Source organism: Canis lupus, chromosome 13 (assembly GCF_003254725.2).
Source record: "Canis lupus dingo isolate Sandy chromosome 13, ASM325472v2, whole genome shotgun sequence".
Lineage (NCBI taxonomy): Eukaryota > Metazoa > Chordata > Mammalia > Carnivora > Canidae > Canis > Canis lupus.
Genome location: NC_064255.1, coordinates 19,976,443 through 20,001,492, shown reverse-complemented (window position 1 = coordinate 20,001,492; position 25,050 = coordinate 19,976,443). Strand labels below are relative to the sequence as shown.

The following is a 25,050-nucleotide window of genomic DNA, read 5'->3' as shown; positions in this document are numbered from 1 at the left end:
AAAATACCCCTGAAGCACCAGGTTCTGGCAAACAGAGGATATTGCACTGAAGGGCACTACAGGATCTCTTCTTCATAAGGCCACCACTTTCAAGAGCAGGAGATGTAGCTGACTTTCCTAACACACAGAAACAGACACAAACAAATAAGACAGAGGAATATGTACCAAGTGAAAGAACAGGACAAAATCACAGCAAGAAAGATAAATGAAACAGAGATAAGTAATATGCCTATTGGAAAATTTAAGGTAAAGCCTATAAACATATGTACTGGACTTAAGAAATGAATGAAGGACTTCAGTGGGATCTTCAACAAAGAGATAGAAGACAAAAAAAAAAAAGTAACCAACCAGGGATGAACTCAATAACTGGAAATAAAAATCCACAAAATGGAATAAACAGTAGGCTAGAGGAAGCAGAAAAATATATCAGTAACCTGAAGAACAGAGGAATGGAAAGCAATCAAGCTGAACAGAAAAGAGAAGAAAAAAATAATAAAAAATGAAAATAGACTTAGGGAAATTAGTGACACCATCAGGCATAATGACATTCATCTGATAGGGCTCCCACAAAGAGAAAAGAGAGGAAAGGAAAAGAAAATTTATTTGAAGAAATCATAGTGAAAAACTTCTCTAATCTGGGAATGGAACAGAAATCCAGATCCAGGATGGACAGAGAGTTCCCAACAAAATCAGCCCAAGGAGGTCCACACCAAGACACATAGTAATTAAAATGACAAAAAGTGATAAAGAATTTTAAAAGCAAGAACAGAAAAGAAAACCGTTACATACAAAGGAAACCCCATAAGGCTATCGCTAATTTTTCAACATAAACTTTACAGGCGGTAGAAAGGGGCATGATATATTCAGAGTGCTTAAAGGAAAAAAAAAAAACCTGCAGCCAAGAATACTCTAAACAGCAAGGCTATATCATTCAGAACAGAAATAGAGATAAACAGTTTCCCAGACAAACAAAAATTAAAAGAATTCATGAGCACTAAGCCATCCCTACAAGAAATATTAAAAATGACTCTTTAAGTAGAAAGGAAAAACCATAAGTAGGAGTAAGAAAAGTAGGAAAGACAAAAGCAGTAAAGTATATATATAAAAATCAGTCAAGGGATTCACAAAATAAAAGGGTGTAAAGCATAACATCAAATAACTAAAACATGGGGAGGAGAGTGGTAAAGAATGGAGTAAAACTTAAGCAACCATCAGCTTAATATAGACTAATATATGCATGACATATTATATATAAAACTAATGGTCACAAATCAAGTAATAGACATGCAAAAAATAAAGAGAAAAGAATGCAAGTATATAACTAAAGAAAGCCAGCAAACTGTAAGAGAGCAAAAGAAGAAAGGAACAGAGAAAAACTACTAAAACAACCATAAAACAAGTAACAAAATGGCAATAAGTACATACCTATCAATCATTACTTTGGGTGTAAATGGACTAAGGACTCTAATCAAAAGAAATAGGAGGATGGGATGAATAAAAAAGCAAGACCCATCTATATATGCTGCCTATAAGAGACTCATTTCAGACTTAAAGACACATGCAGATTGAAAATGAAGGGATAGAAAAGCATTTATCATGCAAATGGAAGTGAAAAGAAAGACAGGTTAGCAATTCTTACATTGGACAAAATTGACTTTAAGACAAAAATTGTAACAAGAGACAAAGAAGGACACTATATAATCTTATATCTAACAAGAAGATATAACAATTGTAAATATTTATGCACTCAACATGGGAGCACCCAAATACATAAAGTAGCTAATAACAAACATAAAGGAAATAACTGATAATAATACAATAATGGTATGAGGCTTTAACATCCCACTTACAACCAAACAGAAAATCAATAAAGAAAGAGTAGCATTGAATGACAGATTAGACTAGATGGATCTAACAGGTATATTCAAAACATGCTATCAAAAAGCAGCAGAATACGCATTTCTTTCACATACACATGAAACATTCTCAAGGACAGATCACATATTAGGCCATAAAACAAGTCTCAACAAATTCAAGAAGACTGGATTCATACCATGTATCTTTTCTGACAACACCTCTTCAAACCTAGAAATTAACTACAAGAAAAAAATCTCAAAAGAACACAAATACATGCCACTAAACAATGGAGAGGTCAATAAAGAAATAACATGCTACTAAACAATGAATGGGTCAACAAAGAAATCAAAGAGGAGATCAAAAACTATGCTGGAGACAAAGGAAAATGAAAACACAACAATCTAAAATCTTTGAGATCAGCAAAAACCATTCTAAGAGGAACCCTTATAACAATACAGGCCTACTTCAAGAAGCAAGAAAAATCTCAAACAGCACAACCTTACACCTACAGAGCTAGAAAAAAAGAACAAACAAAACCCAAAGCCAGCAGAAGGAAGGAAATAATAAAGATTATAACAGAAATAAACAAAATAGAAATTTAAAAGGAAATAGAACAGATCAATGAAATCAGTGGCTGTTTCTTTGAAAAAATCAACAAAACTGATAAACATTTAGCTAGACTCATTAAAAGAGAGAGAACTCAAACAAAATCAGATATGAAAGAGGAAAAATAATAACTGATACCACAGATATACAAAGGATTATAAGAGAAAATTATAAAAATTATATGCCAACAAATTGGACAACCTAGAAGAAATGGATAAAATCCTAGAAATACATAACCTCCAAAACCAAAAATTTCTTCTTCCAGACAAAATATAAAATTTGAGCAGACTGATTACTAGTAATGAAATTGAATCAGTAATCAAAACTCCCAAGAAACAAATGTCTAGGAAAGATGGCTTCAAAGTAAATTCTACCAAACATTTAAAGAAGAGTTAATACTTATGCCTCTCAAACTATCCCAAAAAGCTGAAGGGATAAAAATGCTTCAAAATTTATTCTATAAGGCCATCATTACCCTGATACAAAGATCAGATAGACACTACAAAAAAAGACAACTACAGGTCAATATCTCTGATGTGCATAGATGCAAAAATCCTTAATAAAATATTAGCAAACCAAATCCAACAATTCATTTAAAGAATCATTCACCACAATCAAGTGGAATTTATTCCTAAGATGCAAGGGGTTCAATATTTGCAAATCAATCAATGTGATACATCATATCAATAAGAGAAAAATAAAGACAATACGATCATTTAAATAGATGCAGAGAAGACATTTGAAAAAGTACAATTTCCATTCATGATAAAAACTCTCAACAAAATAGGTTTAGAAGGAACATACTTCAACATAATAAAGATGGAATATGATGTTAGCTCATATTCTGTGGGGAAAACAGAGCTTTTCCCCTAAGATTAGGAACAAGACGAGGTATCTACTTTCATCACTTTTATTCAACTGTGTACTAGAAGTCCTCCTAGCCACAGCAATAAGACAAGAAAAAGAAATATAAAATAAATCCACTGGTAAGGAAGAAGTAAAACTCTCACTATTTACAGATGACATGACACTATATACAGAAAACCCTAAAGTCTCCACCAAAAAACTACTGGAACTGATAAAAATGCATTCAGTAAGGTCACAGGATACAAAATCCACATGCAAAAATGCACTGCATTTCTATAGACTAATAATGAAGAAGCAGAAATGGAAATTATGAAAATAATCACATTTATAATTGCACCAAAAATAATAAAATACCTAGGAACAAACTTAACCAAAGTGGTAAAAAGACCTGCACTCTGAAAACTATAAAATATTAATGAAAGAAATTGAAGACAAGACAAATGGAAAGACATTACGTGCTCATGGATTGAAAGAACAAGTATTGTTAAAATGTCCATGCTAACCTGGAACATTCTACAGATTTAATGCAACCCCTATCAAAATATCAACAGCATTTTTCACAACACTAAAATAAATAATCTAAAATTTGTATGGAACTAAAAAAGACCGCAAATAGTCAAAGCAATCTTGAAAAAGAAGAACAAAATTGGAAATATCATAATTCCAGATATAAAGATATATAAAGCTGTAGTAATCAAAGCAGTATGGTACTGGCACAAAAACAGACATTTAGATCAATGAAATAGAATGGAGAGCCCAGAAATAAACTCACGATTATATGGTCAGTTAGTTTTCAACAAAGGAGGCAAGAATATGCAACTGGAAAAAGTCTCTTCAACAAATGGTGTTGGAAAAATTGGACGGCTACATGCAAAAGAATAAAATTTGACCACACTCTTTCACTCTACACAAAAATAAACTAAAAATGGGTTAAGGACCAGAAGCCATAAAAATCCTAGATGAGAGCATACACAGTAATTTGTGACACTGGCCATAGCAACATTTTTCTAGATAGGTCTCCTGAGGTAAGGGAAACGAAAGTAAAATAAGCAACTGGGAATACATCAAAATGAAAAGCTTCACACAGCAAAGGATACCATCAACAAAATCAAAAGCCAATGGAAGAAGATATATGCAAATGGCATATCTAATAAAGGGTTAGTATCCAAAATATATATACAACTTATACAATTCAATACCAAAAAGCCCAATTAATCCAATTACAAAATGGGCAGAAGACATGAACAGACATTTCTTCAAAGACATACAGTTGTCCAACAGACACATGAAAAGATGCTCAATATCACTAATCATCAAGGATACTAATCAAAACCACAGTGAGATATCACCTCACATCTGTCAGAATGGCTAAAATAAAAAAATACAAGAAATAACAAGTGTCGGTGAGCACGTGGAGGAAAAGGGAAGCCTTGTACACTGTTGGTGGAAATGCAAACTGGTGCAGTCACTGTGGAAAACAATATGGAGGTTCCTCAAAGAGTTAAAAATAGATAGAATTACCATATGATTCAGTAATTCCACTACTGGGTACTTACTCAAAGAATAAGAAAATACTAATTCAAATTGATATATGCACCCCTATGTTTATCACAGTATTATTTACAATAGCCAAATTATGGAAGTAATCCAAGTGTCCATCAATAAATGATAAAGTGGGAGATTTATATATTTATATATATTGGAATATTACTCAACTGTAAAGCAGAATGAAATCTTGCTATTTGCAATAACATGGATGGATCTAGAGGTTATCAAGCTAAGTGAAATAAGTCAAAGAAAGAAATACCATATGATTTCACTCATATGTAGAATTTAAGAAATAAAACAAATTCACAAAGAAAAAAGAGACAAACCAAAAGACAGACTCTTAAGTACAGAGAACAAAGTTGCCAGGGGGGAGGTGAGTTGGGGGATGGGTGAAATAGGTGAAGGGGGGAGAAAGAGTACACTTATCATGATGAGCACTGAGTAATGTGTAGAATTGCTGAATTATTACATTGTACATCTGAAACTAATATAACACTGTTTATTAACTATACTGGAATAGAATAGAATAGAATAGAATAGAATAGAATAGAATAGAATAGAATAGAGTAGAGTAGAGTAGAGTAGAGTAGAGTAGAGTAGAGTAGAACAGAACAGAAAAGAAGAAGTGCTGGGAATTTATGTTTATTTTTTTTCTTAAACTACTGAGGTATGATTGACATGTAAAGAACTGTGCATATTTATGTATTTGACTTGATGAGTTTGGAGATAAGTATACACCCACAAAATCATCACACATCATCAAGAACATACACATATAAATCACTTCCCAAAATTCCCTCTTGCCCTTCTTTAACATTATTATTTTGTGTGTATGCATGTGGTAAGAACACTTAACATAACATTTACCCTCTGAGGAAATTTTAAGTATACAATACAATATTGTCAGTTATAGGCACTATGCTCTATAGTAGATCTCCAGGATTTACTTATCTCGCATAACTGAAATTTAATACCCTTTGACCATTACTTCCCCATTTACCCCTCGCCCTAGCCCCTGGCAACCATCATTCAACTCTGCTTCTACAAGGTTGACTATTTCAGACTCCACATCTAAGTGAGGGGTAGATGGGTTATAAATATTCATGCAGCTCTCCTGGAGAACTCAATGCCAAGCTAAGGAAGATTGTTCTGTGCCTTGCCAAGCAATGAACAAGCACAGACCCCCACTAACACATTCTAGGCAGGGGAGCTGTCAGCAAGGTAAACTCATGGATGTCATGATAGGGAATGGAAGGACCTACCCTGAGCTGCCCATGTCACTGTGTGTCTGTTCCAGGCAAACTGCTGGGCTGCTGAGATGCAGACGGGTTTGAAATACATAATCCTTGCCAAGAGCTGGGCAAGCTCAGGTTAACTCACCCAGAAAAACTTTTTTCGTATTTTCCACAAAATACCAGGAAAGCATCTATTTTTAAGTTGATAGGTGGGTAGGAACCAGAAAAACAATTTAAAAACTGCCCATGTAGTGGGTGATGGGCATTAAGGAAGGCACTTGATGTAATGAGCACTGAGTATTATATGCAACTGATGAATCACTAAATCCTACCCCTGAAACTAATGATACACTATATGTTAACTACATTGAATTTAAAGAAAAAAGGGAAAAAATGCCCATGAAGGATCTGTTTAATTACCCAAAGCATCACTTTGTCCGGGAGAAATTTAACAAAAGTGTAATGTTTTTGGTACAAAAATAGAGGCAAATATGAAAATATTGGTTTCTGGCCATAATTCAAATCGAGATAACTGCAGTGTATCAGAGCAGAATGGTTGTACAGAAAGAGCTTGGTTCAATTCATGGTTTTGCAACTAACTTTTTTTTTATATAAATTTATTTTTTATTGGTGTTCAATTTGCCAACATATAGCATAACACCCAGTGTTCATCCCATCACGTGCCCCCCTCAGGGCCCGTTACCCAGTCACCCTCACCCCCTGCCCTCCTCCCCTTCTACCACCCCCCCCAGTTCCTTTCCCAGAGTTAGGTGTCTCTCATGTTCTGTCACCCTTTCTGATATTTCCCACTCATTTTTTCTCCTTTCCCCTTTATTCCTTTTCACTATTGTTTATATTCCCCAAATGAATGAGACCATATGTTTGCCCTTCTCTGACTGACTTACTTCACTCAGCATAATACCCTCCAGTTCCATGCACGTTGAAGCAAATGGTGGGTATTTGTTGTTTCTAATGGCTGAGGAATATTCCATTGTATACATAGACCACAGCTTCTTTATCCATTCATCTTTCGATGGACACCGAGGCTCCTTCCACAGTTTGGCTATTGTGGACATTGCTGCTATAAACATCGGGGTGCAGGTGTCCCGGCATTTCACTGCATTTTTATCTTTGCGGTAAATCCCCAGCAGTGCAATTTTTGCAACTAACTATTGATCTGATCTGAGACAAGTAATTTAGTGTCTCTTGTTTCTCATCTTGAAAATGAACATATTATTTGCTTTGCGAACTTCCCAAGATTATTATACAGGGCAGGAGATGAATAGGTACGCAACCATCGTTGAGGAGCTCCAAAGCACTCTAGAAATCCAAGATCTTATTAGCAGTCCTACAGACCTTCATGGTCTAGAATTTTTTACTCCAAAGTTTTAATTTACTTCCTTTTAGCAAATATACTTCCAAGAAAATGTGGAATAGAAACCACTTAAGACCTTGTGTGTGTTTTGTTGTCGCTGGTGTTTGGGGACAAACATATAACAAATATTAGCAGACATCATAAGAGACTGCATAATACAAGGAGTAAATAGGAAGATCTGCCAGAAACTTCAGTATGTAACCAAGAAATATATTCCATGTATGTTGTCTTCTGAGCATATGGGAAATGTTAAAATAAGTGAACCCAACAAATACTTGTAAATCACATTTGTTTCTCGCGCTTCCTCACCCCCCAACAAAAAACATTCATAAATCATCCATTTTATATATAAGCACAGTTGTTACCTCCTACTTGGCTGCTTTTGACTGTATAAACTGGCCGTGTTAAGTCCAACTGTTCCTGGCATGAAGAACTCAGCTGGCTCTTGCTCCCATATGTCTTAGGTTCACTAAGTTTCTATGCCTCCATCTCCCACTAGAAAGAAAAGGCCTTGAGGGCAGGGACTGGCTTCTTGGTTGTATCCTTCGCAACTAGTCCAGTGCCTGACACACAACAGGTGCTCAAACAAGGGTGAAAGAAAGAAAAAGGAGTGATGAGTTCTTGGAGCAATATGCACAGCCAGGTTTTCATCTCCATATGACTACCAAATTTGCATGGGCAGATTTTTCCTCTGCCATGAGTATTTCTCCAAAGACAAGAAAGCATCCTTGTGTGCATGTGTGTTTTTTGAAGATTTTCTTTATTTATTTGAGAGGGAGCGAGCAAGCAAGAGTGCACAAGAGTGCAAGAGCAGGGGGAAGGAGAAGGCTTCCCACTGAGCAGCGAGCGCAGGGCGCTGGGATCATGACCTGAGCGGAAGGCAGATGCTGAACCAACTGAGCCACCCAGGTGCCCCATACTTTTGTGTTTTTTTAAATAACACAACTCTACCTAATGTACTATTTCAATCTTTACATGGTTGTAACTAGTATTAAATGGGTTTACCCCCTTGAAAAGTTTAGCATTTAAGTCCTATGTCCTCAGTAAGCTAAAAATTGTTTATTTATGAGAGAAGAAGAGTAACTCTGAAGCCAGATTACTTAGAATCATATTCCAATTCTGCTACTATTGCTATGTGATCACAGGCATATAACTTACCCCTCAATGCCTCATGGCATTAGTTCTATGATGGGGAAATGATACCGCTCACTGTCGTAGCACTGCTGTGAGGCTCACATGAGATACTATGTTTGAAGGTAATATAAGAAGATGGAATCCATAATATGGTAGTGGGAACATAGTAAGTACTCAATAAATACTAGAGAAAGAAAAGAAACCCAAGAAACATTTGTTAATCACCTGCTACATACAAGAAAGTCAGCTAGCTGCTATGGCCAAGACCCAATCCCAACCGTCATGGAGTTGAGATTCTAGGCAGAAAGGATCTGGGGAATAATTGAAAACAGGGATAATTAGGATTTCCCTCTACTTTGGATCAGCACATAATTGGGAGAAAAGGGATTTTTACAGGAGCCATGTAAGTGGGATTTTAAATGCCTCCAAATACTTCAGCTCTTGGATGTAAGTTGGATATAAATAATAATAGCAAGAATAATAACAACAGCCACCTGACTGCATTGAAAATTTTATATTCGACCCTGCTTACCCCTTACAACAAAATTGCAAAGTAAGTATGGCTCCCCTCATTTTACAGTTTGAAGTTCAGAGAAGACAAATAATTGCCCAGGGTCACATACCAAGTGTATCCCATAGTTGTGTGCCTCCATACTTTCCCTGGCCTTTTGCCAGAACTTGGCAGCCACATCAATAAGCTTGCGGGAGGCATATTCTTTCATTATGAACATGTCCTGAGCAGGGGGATTGCCCACTGGCTGGGGTTGTTGTAGCTCTGCTTTTGCTTTCCTTTGTATCAGGGGTCAAAGGCTCAGGGCATTTCCTCCTCATCTCACAACTTCCCCCTCTGAGGTTCTCCTCACTTTCCCAGGAACCTGTCTTTCCAATCAGACCTTAATCTGTGCCAGTTTGCACCCTTCTAGCTTTGCAAACCGGTGCATTGAGTTCTCCCACTTACCACCAGCTCTCCCACCTTGTTGGCCAGCTCTGAAGCTGTGGAGTGATGGATGCATGCACATCTTTCTCTATCTCAACTCTTCCCACTTTTTAACTGGAGCTTCAGCCTTTAGTCCGGCACTGGTGTCCAGCCGAACTGGCCACAGTAGAGGCCAACCCACCATGCAGCCGTGGTTTCCATTTGCTAGGCATGCTCTGCGAAGGGCTTCCAACAAGCACAACAGACCAGCCACGTTTACCCATTCGTAGTTCAGTAATCATATCTTGTCCACAAGCACCTAAAATATGGATCACCTCTCCTTACAGAGAGATTGCCAACCAACCCAGGAGTTCCTGCAGATGCCTCTTCCTCAAGACCTATTTCTCTGTCTCCTGACTGGTTCCCCATGTGTTGGTTTCCAGCCTTAGCAATTTCCCAGAGCAAATCTGAAATCATTCCCTCACCCTGTACGTGAAAGACAAGCAGAGACCAAAGAAAGTCAGACCACCCCTGATTGGTGGGTGGCAGTATTAGTAAGCAAGGGAACTTACATGTGATGCTTGTCTTCAGTAGCCACAAGACAAGTAGATCTCCACACCCACCTGCCAGGATCCTAAAAGTTTATATAGAGGCCTTAATAGGGTTCAGTCATATACACTGACCAGAGAGTCTCAACTGCACCCCACTCTTTCCAGGCTGAGTTCTTGAAATGGCTCAGCCCATTGGAGTGGTGGGTGGATTGTACATTACAAGGATGGGAGGGGGGTGGCCCAGGTGGCTCAGCGGTTTAGTGCCACCTTCAGCCCAGGGCCTGATCCTGGAGTCTCAAGATCAAGGCCCACCTCAGGCTCCCTGCGTGGAGCCTGCTTCTCCCTCTACCTGTGTCTCTGCCTCTCTCTCTCTCTCTCTATCATGAAAAAATAAATAAAATCTTAAAAAAAAAAACAAGGATGGGAGGGGATGAGGAGCCTCCAATTGCCCCAGGGCCAGCTTATAGGTCAAAAGGCTACCTCCTCTCCATGACCTCCTACTGCACCAAGTGTAACTGCTCTAACAAACCCAAAATTGTGTAATGGCACAGACACAATGGAAGTTTATTTCTTGCAGGGCACTTGGGTGGCTCAGTTGGTTAAGCATCTAACTCTTTTTTTTTTTTTTTTTTTTTTATGATAGTCACAGAGAGAGAGAGAGAGGCAGAGACACAGGCAGAGGGAGAAGCAGGCTCCATGCACCGGGAGCCTGACGTGGGATTCGATCCCGGGTCTCCAGGATCGCGCCCTGGGCCAAAGGCAGGCGCTAAACCACTGCGCCACCCAGGGATCCCAGCATCTAACTCTTGATTTCAGCTCAGATCATGATCTCATGGGTTGTGAGGTAGAGCCCTGTGTTGGGATCCATGCTCAGTGGGGGGCCAGCTGGAAGATTCTCACCTTCTGCTCCTCCCCCCTCATTCACCCCTTTTCTCTCTCAAATAAAGAAATAAATCTATTTTTAAAAAGGTTATTTCTTGCTATGCAACAATACGGGTTGGTGAACAAGATAGCAGAGATCCAGATGACCAGATGCTCTGTCAACATGTATATTCTAATAAAAAAGGGAAGAGAAAGAGGATGGAGGACAGGACATGGGAGGCTTAGTGAGCCAGGCCTGGGAGTGGCGCGTGTCATGTCTGCTAAGTTCCCATAGCCTCGAATTCGGTCACATGGCCTCCCGTAACTCCTGGGAGAAATGGCAAATGTTTTTCTGGCTTGCCAGCCACCTCCTGGCTATGGAAAGGGGAGCACAAATAGTTGTGAATCTTTAGCCTTCTCTAGACAAAAAAGCAAGCACTAGATCTATGATTTCCATCCAGGTCTCCCTGCCTCCCAAAGTCCAAGCTTCTAAACTGACAATTATAAGAGCCATGTAGGGGCTCAGTATTGCCCCTCAGTGCTGAACGTGTTCCAAATCATTTCATCCTCACAACAACCCTATGAAGTGAGTTCTGTTATCTGATGGGGGGAAAAAAGCATGATCCAGAATTAAACAGTTCTCCCCTGACAGCTGGGTGATAGTGATAGAGTATGTGTTTGATGAGGGCCTGTACCTCCTCAGACTCTGACCCGGACAACTTCCCAGGGCCCTTCCAGCTCCGCGGACAGCCCCTTAAAGCCAAATTCTGAGATCACTTCACAGACTGTCTTCTCCCAGTTACCCCAGGAGAAGAATTGAGCTGTCTCCCTCACGATGCCACCAAAGGCCCCAAGATGTCCTGTGGGCTGTTATTTTGGCCTGTATGATGCCATCATTGGATTATCCCACTTTTCCAGATAATCCTTGCTGTGGGTTATCCAGGAATTCCACAATAAAACACTCCACGGAGAGAAAAGGTTTTGGCTTTTGACACAAAGATTTAATATACTTGTAGCTTTTGGAACACAATATTTCTCCCAAAAAACTTTACCATCAAATGGTGACATTTGTCAAGACTAAAAAGCTATAATTCTATTCATAGTCTACTTTGAAGTCGAGCACTAAAATTGCATTTACTGGACATAGATTTAGAAACCTCTATTTTCAAAGTAACCACAGACCAATTTTTTATGGTGGAGTCTTATATCAGAGGAAATTTCATAGTGGTTCTCCTTCTGAAAGGATTTCACGGCATTATGCTTGTGAGCTCAGGCTTTGGAACCAGTTGCACGTGTTTAAATCCCAGCTCCAGCACTTATTCTAACTGTGTGACCCAGTATTTCCCAATCTGTAAAATGGGGACAAATCAATGACTCTTTTTTTTTTTTTAACATACAGTGTTTTGTTAGTTTCTGGTGTACAATCTAGTGATTCAACGATTCCATACATCACCCAGCGCACATCACAGCCAGTGATGCTCTGAATGAAGAGTACAGGGCCCAGAATGTTAGACACAATCACTCAATATAATGTCTGGTCTGCATGAGTATTTGCCAGATTGTGTAAGTGATATAAGGTGATATGGCATTTTATTCTTTTCCATTTAGAACCCTCCCAGTGATCAAACAGAAATTTCCTTGTACCACTCCCAGGCTCTCTTTCAACACAGTACTAAAGATCAATGCCTAGGTGGAGTTCAATTCTGATTCAGTATCAGAGCATACCCCATGGCTCCAGAATGTGCATTCCTTCAGCTAAATGTACCCATGATTGAGGTGATGCCAATTTGTACTTCCACAACTAAAGGGTTGTGGTAGTGCAGTTGTCAAAAGCCCAGCTTTAGGGCGCCTGGGTGGCTCAGTGTTTGAGCGTCTGCCTTTGGCACAGGATGTGATCCCAGGGTCCTGGGATCGAATCCTGCATCAGGTTCTCCACAGGGAACCTGCTTCTCCCTCTGCCTATGTCTCTGCCCCTCTCTGTGTTTCTCATTAATAAATAAATACATAATTTTTTTAAAAGCCCAGTTTTAGAGTCATGCAGACACATATTAAGGGTGTCACATTTTGTGTGGCCTTGGACAGGTAGGTCTCTGAACTTCTCCACTCCTCAGCTTTCATATTTTTAAATGGGCTTTACAATAATCCATCTCCATAGTCTTACTATGAGGATTAAGTCTGATGTGATAGACACTGCGCTAAACACTTGATAAACATCGTCTTGATAAACACTATGTCTTAAATGAGTTCAGAAATCCCTTAAGGCTTTCAATGGATTCTCACTTTTTTTTTTTTTTTTAACTAGAACGTAGCAAATGTAAATGTAAAATGGTGCGGTAACTATGGAAGTTTCTTAAAAAATTAAATATAGGATTACTATGCGATCCGGCAATTCTATCCCTAGGTATATACACCCCCCGAAAAAAATGAAAACATGCATCCATGCAAAAACATGTACACAAATGTTTATAGCAGCTGGAGTCATAATACCCCAAATGTGAAAACAACCTAAACATCCATCACCTGATGAATGGATGAACACTACCAAATACTATTCAGCAATAAAAAGAAATTAAGCACTAATACATTGTACAACATAGACCTCTGAAACTTCATGCTAAGTGAAAGAAACCAGACACAAAGACCACATGTTGTACAAGTCCATTTAAAAGGAATATCCTGAATCTACAGAGATTGAGTCGATTTGTGGTTGCCTAGAGCTGGGAGGGAGGAGACGAGGAGCCAAGCTGCTGTGGGGTTTCTTTTCTGGGGTGATGAAAATGTTCTAAAAGTGATGATGACTGCATAACTGTATAAAGACACTAAACACCATTGATTTATACACTTAAAACAGGTGAACTTTACAGTATGTAAATTATATCTCAGTAAAGCTATTTAAGAAGAATATATGTAATGGTAACTATATATATTTTAGGTTCTTAGCTTGGAATGTCCAACATGGCTTTGTGTATTGCAAACATTGCAAATGTAGCTATTGAATAAAGAGCCGAATAGAGAAACCTAACTTCTCCTCTGAAATGTTCTGCTGTTGCTAGAGTCTCCACTCTCTTCCAAACCAGAAATCAGGGTGAATCAAGCGCCAAAGCAAACCTAAAGAAGCTGGAAGTGGAAAACTTTGTTCCTGCAGTGAGGTGTTGGTGTAGGAACTAGACCCCATGCTCCATGGTTCTTTGATCTAAAAGAGTGATAATTTCTCACCTACAAATACGTTCTCTTTCATATGCAAACAGTCTCAAGATCATAATTATGTTTTAACAAGGCCATTAGGTTAAAAGATTTTACTTACTTAGTCACACATTGTTTGAGTGAATTTTTCCCCTACACTTATGAGTTGTTTCAGGAAAGTCACCTAATTTATTCATTCGTTAGCACTTAGAGATCAGCTACTCTGCACCAGGAACTAATCCAGGGAGTTGTTAGATATGCTCAGATTATTGATCTATTTGGGCATCATCAAACAGGCCCAGGTATCCTTATGGAAGCCAAACAGGAATATAAAGTTAATTAAATTAAAGTTTGGTCAGCCATCCAGAAAAACTAAAAAGGACACTTTGGTCTCCTACGATTTTTAAGCAAAGAATGGTGATGTACTACTGTCCACTGAGAAACCGTCTCTTATTACTCTGGTCCTATGTCTTCTACATCCATTAAAGTAGTATTGATCCAAAGAGAAAGTTGAAAAGGATTATTTTCCAATGAAAAACCCAATTCTCCAAACTCGGATTCCAACTACAGTTTCCAACACAACAAAAAGGGAGAAGTGCCACAGGAGACAGCACGATCCACTGAGGCGCCAAGCCTGAGTCCTCCAGCCTCCTCTGCGCACTAAGCTTTTCCTTGGCTGTTCCCTTCGGCTTTCAACTGGCTTCAATTACCTCTAGATTTAGCTTGAGCAAACAACAAAGTATTGAAAACTCAATTTTCCATTCTTCAAAGTACATTACTAGAAAAAGTGAAATGCAAGGCAACAAAGAACATTTAATCATTAGGATCTTGCCCCTTGCTGCGGTGAAACCGCACAGCTTGGCCCACTTCCAAGGCTAGAATTAATGAATGAGCAGGATTCTCAAGGAAAGCCTTTAACTACAGCCTGCTTAGCCCACAGAGCCTGCCCCTTTATTGCTCTTGGCATGTCTGCCTGTGTTTCTAATGGATCACCTTCCCTCAGGAACATGCACAGAGAGAAAGGTACAGCCTTATGAATTCATGTTTCCATTTCTTGTCTTTAGAAACAGACTTAAGGAGATTTAATTATGCTCCAGCAGAAAAGTCTTAAAACAAAGCAATTGTGTTCCTCCTTTGCCATTTCTCAGCAGTGGTGAATTTGGCATTTGCTTGTGGCCATGGTCCTGGGCTCCAGTATCTTAACCCCAAATCTTCCCTAAGGTGGGACCTATGGGTTCTCAGGGCATCGGCACCATAGGTCTCTCTCTACTTACCTCCTCTTTCCTTAAGAAGGGACTGTCATAGAGTCAGGACCAAGGGCAATGCTGGCTACATCCTGGGGGCAGAGACGTTGTTAGGCTAGAATAGTGAAGAGCTTTTCGGCTTCTATCCCCCCGAGTCCTCTCCTGATTGCTTCTGTTGGGCTGCCCTAATACTGGAGCGGGAAACAGGCCTGATCAGCCTTGTGACATTTGCTGCGTGTAGGACCCCCCAATAGTCACACTCTGTTTTTATACGAATGTCATTCCAGTTTCCCTGTTGGGAGTTCCTTCTGACCTCTCCAGACACAGCCTGGGAACCGTCAATGAATCACCCTACACATCTCTGACCAAAGGGCAAGCATATGACGTAAGCTCAGGTTACATATGTCCTCCCCACAAAATTCAAATCTTCAATGATAAAAAATGATAAAATGATGACATGTATCACACAGATCACAATGATTTAAAAAAGGAAACTAGGGCAGCCCCGGTGGCGCAGCGGTTTGGCGCCGCCTGCAGCCTGGGGTGTGATCCTGGAGACCCAGGATCGAGTCCCACATTGGGCTCCCTGCATGGAGCCTGCTTCTCCCTCTCCCTGTGTCTCTGCCTATCTCTCTCTGTGTCTATGAATAAATTAATAAAATCTTTAAAATAAATAAAAAAGGAAACTAGACACAGTTAAAATCTTTTCTCAAGGAAAGGAGTGTTTAAGGGAAAATATTTAATTAGTTCCTGCTCTTCCCCTCCCACTGCCCCCCACGCGTACAAACAGCTGCTCCAGGCCTTGCTCTTCGGCCTCCTTTCTGTTCCTTGAGCAATACCATATCCTTCCAGTAAATTCCCTCTTTGCACAAGTTAACCAGAGTCCATTTCTGTTACTTGAAACCAAGCAGCTGCATAATAGGGTGGATTTTTCTCAGTTTAATAAAGCCAACTCAATGATATAACTAAGAATCTGGTCTCTAAAGATGACCCATGCTTCCAGTCCTTCAGGGAAATCTTTAGAAATGGATCTTATACTTGTGTAGCACTTTACAGCCTTAAAGCACTTTCTCTCCTTTTTCTCTCTTTCTCTCCTTCCTCTTTCTCTCTCTCTCTCTTTCCTTCTCTCTCCTTCCTCTCTCTCTTTCTCCTTCTCCCTCTGTCTCTCTCCCTCTCTCTCTGTCTCTCTCCTTCTCTCTTTCTCCCTCTATCTCTCTCTCTTTTTTAAAGATTTTATTTATTTATTCATGAGACACACACAGAGAGGCAGAGACTTAGGCAGAGGGAGAAGCAGGCTCCCCGCAGGGAGCCCGACGCGGGACTCCATCCCAGGACCCCCAGATCACATCCTGAGCCAATGGCAGATGCTCAACCACTGAGCCACCCAGGTGTCCCCCTCTGTCTTTCTCCCCCTCTCTCTCCCTCTCTGCATCTCTCTGTCTTTCTCCACACACACATATGGGTATGTACATATATATATAAGTACATGCTCACTTATACATACATGGAGAGAGAAACAGGGAAACAGAGGACAGAGAAACAGAGGATCATTCTTAATTGAGACTAAACAACCAAACAACTCTGTGACATAGGTAGCTGTTGTTCACAGAAATTATAACTGAAACATAGGGCAGCCCCCGGTGGCTCAGTTGTTTAGCACCTGCCTGCAGCCCAGGGCATGATCCTGGAGATCCAGGATCGAGTCCCACGTCGGGCTCCCTGAATGGAGCCTGCTTCTCCCTCTGCCTGTGTCTCTGCCTCTCTCTCTCTCTCTCTCTCTCTGTGTGTCTCTCATGAATAAATAAATAAAATCTTTAAAAAAATAAGGCTTTAAAAAAATTATAACTGAAAGAAATTATATCACACAAAATGTAAAGTGAGCTGCTCAGAAAGCCAGTGGGGTTGTAAAGTCCTCAGATTACCTGGGTCCAATGCAGAAGGCTTTCAAGCAAACAAAACACAAAAGGATACAACTAAATGTTTTAATGCTTACAAATGAAGCCCTGTAGATGCCTTATCTCTATTAATCCTCTTCATGGCCCTCCTAAGATACTTTAACCCTAGGAAGTAACTGAGCGTGTTAAGTAAATTGTTCTGTTCTCAACCAGCAAATTACAAAAGGTGAGAAAGACCACGGAAGCCCCCAGAGAAAGGAGTTTGACTGTAAAGTCTGTGTCCTACACCCTATATCATAGCGATTCTCTGCAATGGCGGGGGAGTGGGGTGGGGGGGTGGGGGGTGCCAGAGACCATTAATGGATTTAAATCAGAATGAATTTTCAGTAAACGTTACTTGGTAATTGGTTTAACTGTGAGGGGAGCAGACCCCTACTACTGAACATAAATCAATATTAATTCAGTGTAGATTAAAGGGTTTAATGCTTAAAAATAAAACAATAAACCAAGTACAACAAAATATAGGCAAGATTTTTCTGCTCTCAGAGTGAGGAAAGCCTTTCTAAGCAGAAAAACAAAGAAAGCATCTCAAAAGAAATTATTGATACGTTTGACTGCATACCAATTAAAACCATCTGTAGCACAGAAACTACTATAAATTGAGTTCAAAGACAAACAGGAAAAATATTTCCAAAATACATGATGCAAGGTAAATAGTTTTAGTATATAAATATTTCTCCTAAATATCAGAGAGAGAGACAGAACATGAGAGACTCCTAACTCCGGGAAATGAACAAGGAGTAGTGGAAGGGGAGGTGGGCGGGGGGGACTGGGTGACTGGGTGACGGGCACTGAGGGGGGCACTTGGTGGGATGAGCACTGGGTGTTATGCTATATGTTGGCAAATTGAACTCCAATAAAAAATTATACAAAAAAATATTTCTCCTAAAACAAAAAGAAATCAACACTTCAATTTTTTAAATATATGCAACAGTTGCAAATAGATCAGAGGAGAGATTATATATATATATATATATATATATAGGCAGAACACATCTAATTAAAAATGTAAGTACTCCTATAATAAATATAAATTGAGGAAATACAAACTTTTATTTCTTACTCACTACACTGATAAAAGTTTCTGAAGAAGCATCAATACCATTACAACAGGGTAAGCAGTCAAGGGCACGGAGACAGCATAGTGAACACTTGAGGAATTTGTACCCAATGTCTTAAGTGATGTCTGTATGACGTGTCTCCATGGGGAAGAGTTTTAAAATACACTTATATGATAAAAATGTGATGCAGTTATTGGGTGACAGGATCATTTTTGTCTTCTTTTTCTTTTAAGATTTTATTTATTGATTCATAAGAGACACAGAGAGCGACAGACACAGGCAGAGGGAGAAGCAGGCTCCATGCAGGGAGCCTGATGCAGGACTTGATCCCAGGACCCCAGGATCATGCCCTGAGCCGGGGGCAGACGCTCAACCACTGAGCCACCCAGGCATCCCTGTCTTCTTCTTTTATATATATCTATATGTTCTGAGTTTTTACAATGAATATCTACAGGAAAAGGTGTGTATTCACACATATATACACACACTGCTACTTTTATGTGTATGTGTATAAGCTTGCACACATATAAATAAAATGTTTAAAATGTAGGCATATTTAAGTTTATATGTATTTGAGTGTGTGTGTGTGTGTGTGTGTACTGAGGAGTTCAAATTCAGTGGGGTAAAAACAAGAAACCATTCCATTCTCATCTGTGAAATCTCCCCTTTCCCTCCATTTTGACACCCTAGGCATAGTCTACAATTTCTGAACACTTTCAGTTATTTGAAAACTCGGTCCTTTCACTTTATTTATTTTTGTTAATTATTTATTTATTTATTTATTTATTTATTTATTTATTTATTTATGAGAGAGGGAATGAGTGTGGTGGAAGGGAGGGCAGAGTCAGAGGGAGAGAAAATCTCAAGCAGACTCCCTCCATGAGCACAGATCCCAGAGCTGGGCTCAATCTCATGACCCTGAGATCATGACCTGAGCTGAAATCAAGAGTCGGATGCTCAACCGACTGAGCCACCCAGCCACCGTGGTCTTCTTGTTTTAAAACAGAATTTCTCCTCTGATTCAGTGCTCTCCCTCGATCCAACACCAGGCAGTGTCCTACCTCAGTTGGAGAGGGGACCATAGTCTGCATTTTCTCTAAGTTGGAGTGGGGATGGAGCCTGGTTGGCTTGGCTTCTGGGCCATTTACCTGCTCTCCCTCTTTTGGACCTAGCTCTTTTTCTTTAAAGGACAAAGATGGTGATAGATATATAAATGATAGATAGATAGATAGATAGATAGATAGATAGATAGATAGATGAAAGGAAAGGGAAGGGAAGGGAAGGGAAGGGAAGGGAAAGAAGGAAGGGAGTGGAGGGGAGGGAGGAGAGGGGAGAGGGAGAGGAGAGAGAGGGGAAAGGGGAGGGAAGAAAAGGAAAAGAAAGGGAAGGGAGGGAAGGAAGGAAGGAAGGAAGGAGGGAAAGGGGAAGGGAAGGGAAGGGAAGGGAAGGGAAGGGAAGGGAAGGGAAGGGAAGGAAGGGAAGGAAGGAAAGGAAAGGAAAGGAAAGGAAAGGAAAGGAAAGGAAAGGAAAGGAAAGGAAAGGAAAGGAAAGGAAAGGAAAGGAAAGGAAAGGAAAAGGAAGGACGGACCAAGACTGACTGGCAGGTCCAAGTCGCACTTTGTGGCTCTCCCAGCTTTGCCTGCGCAGCCCTGCTGGAGTGCACTGCAGATCCCTCCTCGCCTGGCTCTCTGATTCGCAGGGTTTGGCTGTGCATCCACTTCTTCCACCCCCTTCTCACCCATTCCTCAGATGTTTCCCCAGAGTTCCTTGCCCAGCCCGGGTTTCTACCAGAGCAACTAAGCGAGGCCTCCGGGCCTTACCCATCATGGGAGCTGAGTAAGGGAGCCAGAACAAGGAGAAGCTCTTAACCCACCAGTTTCTCTCAATTCCTGCCCCATGAGCTTTCTACCCCCCAGTGCTCTGCCTCCCGCTCCCTCCCTCCATTCTCTACCTGCAGCCCGAGAACTTACACCCTGTTGCCTCAAAATTTTTCCAGGACCTCTCACATCCTTAGGATGAACTCCAAACCTATTGACAGAAGATGTGAGGTTGGCATCTGGCCTGTCCTTACCCTGGACCGACATCTCCCCCCACCCACGTCTTCAGCCTTGCCATGCCAAATGTTCACCGCCCCTCCAGGGGGCCCCACTCCTTGTATTTGGTCTTCGAGTGTGCATCCCGTTGCTCTGGCACACTCTCCGCCATCCCCAGGGCCCCCACGCTTGCCTCCATCCTTCACCCAATCAATCCCTGCTCATTCTTTGTATTTCAAGTCAAGCCTCACTCTCTCAGGGAGGCCGCCACCCCGAGGCAAGAAAAGGTCCCCAGGTAGTCTTTCCTTACCTGTCACACACCTGTTGCACACTTTGCAATCCCTGATTTAATTTCTGTGCTTTCATGGAGAGTTGGAATTGTATCTGCCATGGCGACGGGGCTAATACCCCCAGACCTGGCACCTACTCACCCCCAGACCTGGCCCCATAATAAACACTTAAATATAAGTGAATTCACAAACTCAGACTGAGTTTGGGCTTAATGCTGCTTAAGAGCATCTGCCTGGTTCTCTGTAGGGCCCAAGCTGAATAAGCCAAACAAGTTGAGGAAGAGGAGTATTTTCCAAACAGTGGGCACAGCTCAAGGAAAGAACAAGGGAGGCGCAGCATCTGAGGACAGGGACATGCTGGGGGGCATAACGGGGAAGGAGAGGGAGCCCCAGTCAGGATCTACTCAGAGGAAAGGCCATATGGAGAAGGATGCCTGAGCAGGAGCCACGCTGAGGGAACCAGGGCTCGGGAGGGGGTCAGGGGGTCAGGGGGCCAGAACGCCCAATGCTCCCTCCTGCCCTGCCAACTCCTGCCAGTGTCTCCCAGTAGCAAGCAGTGCAAAGTCACAGCACATGGACTGCAAGGATGTGGTCCACCTGGGCCAGGTTTTCGGGGCCCAGTGCGAGTGGAAGAGAAGAGAGAGCAGATCTGGAGGGAAGCCAGCCCCAGCAGGGACAGCCCTCCGCGTCGCCTCGGTGCCCAGAACACAGGCCGTGGGCATGAACACCTATGCAGATGGATTGGCCGAATTTAATAGAATGAAACTGAATTGAAATAAGTTGCTTTGAGCAGAATGGAACCAACCAAACTGCTGAGTAGTTTCCATGTCAAGGGTTGTCTCATCTGGGGCGCCTGGGTTAAGCATGGTCGTGGGTTCAGGTGGTGATCCTGAGTCCTGGGATGGGGCCCAGAATGAGCCCCACATCAAGCTCTCTGCTCAGCGGGAGGGAGATGTGGGTCCACGGTAAGGACAGGTCAGATGCCAACCTCACTTCCTCTGTTTACAGGTTTGGAGCTCTTCCTCAGGGCGTGGGAAGCTCAGAGGGAGTCTGTTTCTCCCTCTCTCTCTGCCCCTCCCCCTGCTAGTGTCCTTTCTCTCACTCGCTCTCAATCAATCAATCAATACCATCTTTTTTTTAAAAAAAGAGTTGTCTCATCTTCCAGTTATAATCATGGATATTGCATTCCTGAATTCCCATATGTGCACTCTAAGCCTCCTGCTTGATTGAGCCCAGTTTGAAATGCACCCCATCCCATGTTGTTAAAGCAATCCCAATGCATCTTGCAATTCACTGCTACATAACCTTTTATATGGCTTGATGTTTTATCTTTCATTACTGGGTCCCTCCTCCCCCCTAAAGTTTGCAAAGCATAATAATTTGGGCAAAGAAATATTGTTTCTACTCGGGGTTTCAAACCCTAAGAGGTAATATACTGTTAAAGGTTCATAGACTGTTTTTTTTTTTTTTAAAGTGCAACTTTTACATGGGATTTCCAACATTTTGCAGCAGCATCTGTGCAGCCTCCAGGTGCAGGGATTGGCTCACACACAGCAGCGCCTCATGAACACGCAGCTGGCAGTTGGCTCTGTGCAGCTTCTTGGAGCACAGAGCCATCTGAAGAGCAGCTAATGCCCAGGGCAGGTGGTATGCCCGCTGGCATCCCATTAGGAGGGCAGTTAACTGAGTCCTGGGGTGAGAAGAGTCACTCAGACCAGGTCAAGCCGACTCTAAAACAACTGGGCCCCAAATCAGTCATGTTAGTGGAAAAAATTGCCATTTCTAGTAACAACCAGATGATTGGCTTGTCCCCTGCTTACCCAGCCATGTTATTTTAGTTTAGGCCAAATCTTAAAAAAAAAAAAAAAATTTAATCCAGTAATTAAACGTAAACACCATGAAAACAGTTGGACGAGAGAGTCCTTTACGACTTGGGTATTGAGAACAGAACCCAAACTATCTGTTATAGGAGAACTACCCCTTGTCAGACTTTCGGTGTAAAAATGAAAATCATAATAATGATCTCACCCAGTTCGAGTATTCTGTGTAATTAAATCATGCTTTATAATGGGATTATGGTGGCTGTAATGGGATTACAGTGGCTATATGTAGGCTAAAAAATCACCTACCTTGATGTCAAGTTTCTCTCAGTCCGGACGGATAGGACACAGAAAACCCCCACCCCACAGAGAATTAGCGTTTGATCAATCAATAGCATGGTGATCTGATCAGCTGTGTAATGCGGAAACTCCAAAAAACAAACCAAAAAAAAGTACATCATTCACTAAAACCCAGTTGGTCTGTTCATTGCAACAGCAGGGTAGAAAGAGAGATGAAAACATAGAACAAAACTTCCAAGAAACAAATAGAGGCCGAGACAAGCACAATCAAGTAGAGGCCGAGACAAGCACAATCAAATTAAAAAGACAAACCGAGAAAAACACAGGTCACGGGAATAAACTGGGAAACTACAAAACCCAACTTCTCTGGGGTAGGAGCACCATCTTGTGGATAGTACAGATAGTGCAGCCGAGGGTTTCTGATCCTTTCCTCCTCTTTCTCAACTATGCCTTTATTGCAAACCCTAACATCACTTTCCTGGTACATTTGCAATGAGCTGAGTGAAGTTAAATAGAGGGAAAGGCCACTGTGTGGACTGAGCTTCCCTAATTCTTCCTAGGAGAAACAATGACTCCTAGAATATTCCAAATATTAAATATTAAAAAGGTGGATATTGTAAAACAAATAAAAAACAATGAAGTTTGTCTATAAAGTTTTGTTAATAACAAGTTTCCCACAACTTATTTCTGTTTCCTTTACCTCAATTAATTCATTTATTCGTTCAGCAATAAATATTTATTGAGCATATATATAGTATGTGCCCAGGATACCATTATGGGCGCAGGGAATACAGCAGTATTCATATTGCATTTATACAATATATTGTATTTATATAACACCAAGGCACTTGCTGCCTGTGTGGAGCTTTTGTTTCAGCAGGAGATAGACAGTCAGAAAATGAGCGAGCAATCACAAAGCGTAAATGGTATTCAATTACCATCGAATGGCAATGAATTCAGTTTGCCACTGAACTGGCAGGGTGCTGCAGACAGGACGTGTGGGGAGAGGGAGGGGCTTGCTGTTTCACAGAGGGCAGATAAAAGTAAAATTGAACAGAGACATAAAAGAAGTGAAAGAGTGAGTTCTGTGGCTACAGAGTGGAAACAGAACCAAAGTCGACTAATGGGGTTGAGTCAGACACCCCATTAGAACCCCAGCTCACCAACCTTATTTACCAACTCTGTTACTTGAGCTCTCTCAGCTTCAGCTTCTCCATTGACAAAATGGGAATAATAATGCTTTGCTTTCCTTGTGACACTGTGGGAGGATCATATGGGGATTCAACGTTGTAAAGGTTAAAGGCCTATAAAGTGCTTTGCACATTGTTAGGTACGTGGCAAGAACACCATAAACATTAGCCAATAGCTATCTTTATCTTGACCCTATGAAATTAGAGACACAGCTACTTGAAAACAGCTTCTTGACTCTGATATTCTTCATGGGACTTTTCAATAATGATAGCTCATATTTATTGAGTGCTTACTCTATTCACTTTATATTAAGTTGTCAAGAAATGTTAAAAAGGGGTAATAGTATTTCCATCCTGCACATGAGAACACTGAGGACCAAAGAAGTTAAATTGCTCACTCACACTCCCTGCTCACTCACCAGCATGAGCCAGGATTCAGACCCATGGTGCCTGACTACAGAATCTGTGTTCTAATACAGTATTGATATTTTTGGTTCCAAATCATAATTTATGCAGAAAATTCTAAGATTATCAAAACCATCTTTTACCTCATGTCGTGTCTCTAAAAACTAATCCTCAACAGGCTGCACACACAAGGCAAGTGACTGAAGCCAAAATTTGAACTCTGATTTCGCACTTCTTCCAGCTTCATGGAACTCTCATTCCGAACTACTGGATTTAATCACACTGTAATTCAAATCTGAGAGCTACACCCAAACTGCACTTTTCTGACACCAAAATAATTGGTCAGTGAAAAATAAGATTTCAAATCACTGAGTCCAATTGTTTTTCACTTTAGGGAAAATAGAGAGCAACCCATTAGGGAGTTGTGAAATCGATTTGGTCAATTGCAACCACTTTCTTTTAAAAAATGGAAAAAAATAGGGATGCCTGGGTGGTTCAGCGGTTGAGTGTCTGTCTGCCTGTAGCTCAGGGCGTGATCCTGGAGTCCTGGTGATCGGTCTCCTTGCATGGAATCTGCTTCTTCCTCTGCCTGTGTCTCTGCCCTTCTCTGTGTGTCTCT

The 25,050-nt window shown here is 40.9% G+C and overlaps 1 pseudogene; it reads right to left on the bottom strand.

Annotated features, from left to right (window-relative positions):
- LOC112662520 (putative tRNA (cytidine(32)/guanosine(34)-2'-O)-methyltransferase) overlaps positions 1-20,817 on the bottom strand; it is a 61,454-nt pseudogene extending 40,637 nt beyond the window's left edge.
- Between the last annotated feature and the right edge of the window lie 4,233 nt (positions 20,818-25,050).